General features: G+C 40.4%; 1 long non-coding RNA gene across 1 annotated transcript in view; it reads left to right on the top strand.

Annotated features, from left to right (window-relative positions):
• Window positions 1–1,728, top strand: part of LOC123063498 (uncharacterized) — a 5,596-nt gene extending 3,868 nt beyond the window's left edge. Inside the window, exons 2-4 of the long non-coding RNA XR_006430361.1 lie at window positions 999–1,165; window positions 1,307–1,366; window positions 1,514–1,728. This is a non-coding gene — a long non-coding RNA (uncharacterized lncRNA). The remainder of the gene's footprint in view (window positions 1–998; window positions 1,166–1,306; window positions 1,367–1,513) is intronic.
• Window positions 1,729–4,997: the final 3,269 nt, after the last annotated feature.

Raw genomic sequence — 4,997 nt, 5'->3', positions numbered from 1 at the left:
AGGGTCCCCAATTGCATGTCGACCATCGACTCGCAACTGGGGTGTGTGTTGTTTTGTCATGGCCCCCAGTTGCAAGTCCACCATCGACTCGCAACTAAGGGTGTGTGTGTGTGTGTGTGTTTGTGTTTCTCGAGACTCCCCAGTTGTAAGCCGAGCATCGACTCGCAACTAGGTGTGTGTGTGTGTTTTGTCGTGGCCCCAATTGCAAGGCAACCATTGACTCACAAAGGGTGTGTGTGTGTGTTTGTTGAGGGCCCCCATTTACAATTATTCCATTTCTGATAGTTTTTTTCCTTTTTTGATGTAATAAAGATTTACAAGGTACTTCTTCATGAAACCCCTAAAGGAAAAAGGATTTCTAGTTTGTTTTAATATAACTGCAATTTTGATAGAGACCGAATCTGTTACATACTCAGAATTTGTTCAGTAAGACTGAATTTGTTAGATTCAGAGTATCATAGAATTTCTGAAAATTTAAGAGCGTGGTTATGTGGCAGGGGGTGATTTAGATGTAATTAGTAACATCGTTCTAGGCTTATGTGAAACTTTTGAGCAGGGGAGACCCGGACTTCATGCAGACTGAAATTAATAGTGTGTTGGTTATACAGACTGATATTTTGTTCATTCATACTGAATTTTGTTCATCTAAGGCTGATTTTTTTGCTTGATTGAGGTTGTAATTCTCCTCCTAGTCAGTTTGAAATTCTCAGTGGTCAGTCACATACTTTTGTTTTTCCAGAAATGAATTTTGTTGTGATTCAGACATGGAACCCTAGCAGTCATACAACTCCGATTCTAGGGGATTCCATATACTTTTTCCTCTTGTTTTCATTTCTGATTCTAGACATTCAATTTTTTTCCCATTGACTGGTTCCTCCTAATATGTCTAATTATGTACGTGCTTGTCACAATACGATTACAACAATTTTTCCGTGCTCAGTTCATACTTGACTATTCTTCAAAATTCTTTGTTTATCTATTCTTGTTTCTTTTTACAGGGGGATGTAAGCAGAGATACCAACCATCAAAATTCAGAGAGCAATATCATCATTGAAGACCTGGACCAAACTTTTCATGGCAATGTTTCTGAAGTTGAGGCCTCTAATATTGATTTAACAGAAACGGATGCATCAGATGGCATGTTGCTTGATGGTATCAGAAAATGGTAAATCATTTTTGACCGCATCAAACTTTTTTGTGTTTTCGTGCTTCTTTTTTGCCTTCATAAGTTCAGTCTTGTTTGAATATAATCTGTTCTATAAGAGCCTAATTTTCTTTTTTGTTATTTTGGTTTTTTTGTATGCAGCTGCAAAAGAGTGATGAGAGTAAACATGGGAGGAATGTTTTGAAGGAGCAAAGCAGGAAGGTAAATTGTTTTTTATTTCAATTAACATCTTTTACCTACCACGCCATCGGTTTTTTATTATAAGTAGTGTGTTATCATGCCAAGTACTTTTTTGTTTGATAGAGCTGAGTTACTAATTTTAATTTGTCTTTTTTGCTTGATTATCAGATGGGAACAACCCAAGAATGTTTGAATAAAGGAAGAGCAAGTGCGTATATCAGATTTAGCATAGGGTGTTCTTCCAAGATAGTCGACAGTGTTTGCAAAAGCAATTACAGAATGGAGCTTGTGAAGAACTCTGGATTCGGATACATGCTTGTGAAGAACTCTGGATGCAAGCAATTTTGCCAAGGCCTACATCTGGTCCCAAGCTTTTTTTTTTACAACAAACAAATAAATTAAGCCCACAAACACAAGGCCTAGGCCCAGGAAACTTGCCGAGAGTGTGGGGGTGGTGGAGGGGGAGAGGGACGACCCAGCCCTGGAAGCGTCCAACAAAAACGGACGAGCAACGACAAACAATCGAACGACTCGGTGACAAACAATCGAATGACAGAACAAGAACAGGGGCGATCCGAAGGCTACAAACAGGATGATGTCATGTTAGATGTGACATAATTATGTCACATCTAGATGTGTCCTAGACGGACCCTAAAAGGAAACGATAGCGAAGGGCTAGTCAAGAATGGCGCCGCGATTATCGGATCGAACGCCGGCACTCTCGTTCTTTCTATTCTCTGTTTGACTGAATAGAAGGAAAAAAAGGGCAACGCCTGATCTGGGTCTTCTTCTACCTCATTGCCCCTGTCTCTGTGCCAATTGAGGGATGAGTACTTGATTCCGATGAACATCGCCGGGGTGGGACACGGCCAGGGCGTCGCCGGTGGCCGCGACGAAGAAGAACGGCTTTGCAGCTTCGGTCCGCTCGGTCGGACCGGTCAAAGACCGGACCGGACCGAGAAAATTTCGGGCCGAAATTTAGTAACCGGACCGAACAAATTCTTAAGCGGGTCAGGACCGGACGGTCCGGTCTAGAACGGGCCACGAGCGGGCCAAAAAGCCCGCTCGCTCCGTCCAGCCTGACCATCGGCGCTGCCCTCGACCAACCTGCTGTGCGCGCTACTTGCCCCAATCTTGCCGTGTGCCGCCGTTAGCAATATTCCCGAGCCCCTGCCGCCAACACAACTACATGCTGCGTGACACGCCGACAGCCTCACCAATCTTGAGTTTCGGATCCAGCTCCTCCAACACAGATCAGTGCCCCGTGATTTGATCTCCCGCTGCTGGCCAATCTCCTTCAGCGCCACCGGGCTTGGCTCCCACCCTCCTCTCCCACGCCCATGGAGCAGCGCTCGCCCAACGCGACCAGCTTCGCATGTGTCAGTGAGTCAGTGGCCCCACCCTTCCCCACCGACCAGACTGCTTCTTCTTCCTTGATCAAGGCTGGTTGTAATGGGAGTATCATATGCTAGTATCATGCATGTGCTACTAATGTATGATACTACCTCTCTAATGTATAATATCATATATTAGTTTCATGTAATACTCTACTTATTGCCATGCATGACACAAAGTGCATATCATTTATTATGATACGGTATCATGATACTCCCTTCGATCCTTTTTAGTCTGCATATAAGTTTTGTCCGAAGTCAAAGCATCTCTATTTTGACCAAATTTATAGAAAAATGTATCAACATTCACAATGTCAAATTAATATTATTGGATTCATTATGAAATGTAGTTTCATGGTATATATATTTGGTATTGTAGATGTTGATATTTTTTAATATAAATTTGGTCAAAGTTTACAAAGTTTGACTTGACACAACTCTAATATGCGGAGTAAAAAGGACCGGAGGGAGCATGATACTACACCCTCTTTTTTTCATTTAGTGCTATGCCACCTCATCAAAATTGCCTAGTTGGCATGCATGATACTAGCTATGATACTACTATTACGACCAGCCTAAAGACGGCAAGCTGGAGGAGCCTACTACCGTGTCCAGTTTCTTCTATGGTAAACCTCTTCTTTTCTTCTGAATTATGCTTTTGTCAAGTTCCTGCGCTGCCGAAATCTCTGATTGCATAGAGCTGTAGCCATGGCGGTGACATTGTCTAACGATGAAGGTCAGAGGCTGAGCCAGATTTGGAGCATACTCTGGGCTGGCAATTGTAAATTTTCTTTGTGACGTTAATCAACACATTTTCTCTTATCTATATACATCTTTTACTGGTCCTATAAGTGATACTGCAGAGTTACCATGCTACATGACTTTCACAGAAACATGAATACATGAGTACATTTGTTTTGGGACACGATGAATTTATTAGGAGACATACCAGTAAGTACTATCTTACCTTAATCCCTGATTATATCACTCAAATTAGTCTTGCCGTGCTATTTATTTGTTCACTTCATGTATGTTACTCATACAAGTTATAGTGCTCGGAGAAATTTGGAGTTCTCACCGCCTGCTGGTACGCAATCTTCCCACTTACTGTGAAGTTATCCTATATGATTTTTTGATTATTATTTTCCCATGCCTTATGTAATTATGTTTGCAGAGAATGAATCTTTGCATTATTTGCCATCCCATTGATACATCTTTATTGGTTGTTCTTCTGGATTATTGTTAAATTGTGCTATCTAATTTCCTACGTTAGGACAGTGAAACATGGAATGTTATGGTATATGGAAGGCTGGAGTTTCATTATTAATTTTTCCATGCGCAACATCAAAACAAAACCAAAAGATAACATCATATTGTAGATAAATTATTGAGCACTGTAGGTTGTTTCACTGGCTCTATGGGATATCGTACACACTTCATGTTTAATACTTCCCTTCCAGTTGTGGAAAACCTGTTGCCTCACTGCCGTGTCTCGCTTTCGTAGGAGATCTCGCAGCTTCCACTCACCAGCGATCTTAATGGAGTGGCTATGAACCAAAATATGAAGAGTCTAATCTCCCATTTTAGTTTCTTTGAGGAATCAGCAAGGCCAAGCACAACACAACTTCTAATTGTTGCCTTGCTACAAATGAAAAAGGTAAAATCATATGAGTATGGAATTTCTAGACAAGGTGCACCAACAGGTATAAGTCTTTCAAAAAAGTTGTCATGCCAATATAAATAAATAAAATTTAGTTTTGTTTCTGTACAATATTGCTTCCTTAGCAATTAAAAGAACTATATCAATGTATGCTATTCATGATGCCTCCCTGGATGTTTGAAACATATATCTCAACTAACTTTTCATGTGTGCTTCACGTGTACTATCATATGCCCATACTTTATTTATCAAGTTGTTAAGATTTGGCCACACAAATTTGAAATTTTTTGTAGGTGAACAAATGTCACATTTGGAGCAACTGGATGCTAACCAAGTGTACTAGAATTACTTCAATGCTCTTAGAATCCAACATAGTTACTTGGGAGATGAATCGGTGCACGTTATTGATAATTCTCTTTATGTTTGTGTAGAAATATATTTGTCCAGCATTTCAAATGTAAATATCAATATTCCATTGGATCTCCAAAATCAAAATTTATAATGTAAATGTACAGTATATGCTTTTCTTTGAATCTGCTCATGGAAAGCACAAAGTCCTGCAGCAACGTGTGGGGTATCATCTAGTTAATACAATTTT

This window comes from Triticum aestivum, chromosome 3A (genome assembly GCF_018294505.1).
Source record: "Triticum aestivum cultivar Chinese Spring chromosome 3A, IWGSC CS RefSeq v2.1, whole genome shotgun sequence".
In the NCBI taxonomy this organism is placed as follows: Eukaryota; Viridiplantae; Streptophyta; class Magnoliopsida; order Poales; family Poaceae; genus Triticum; species Triticum aestivum.
This window is presented reverse-complemented; position numbering and strand designations above follow the sequence as displayed.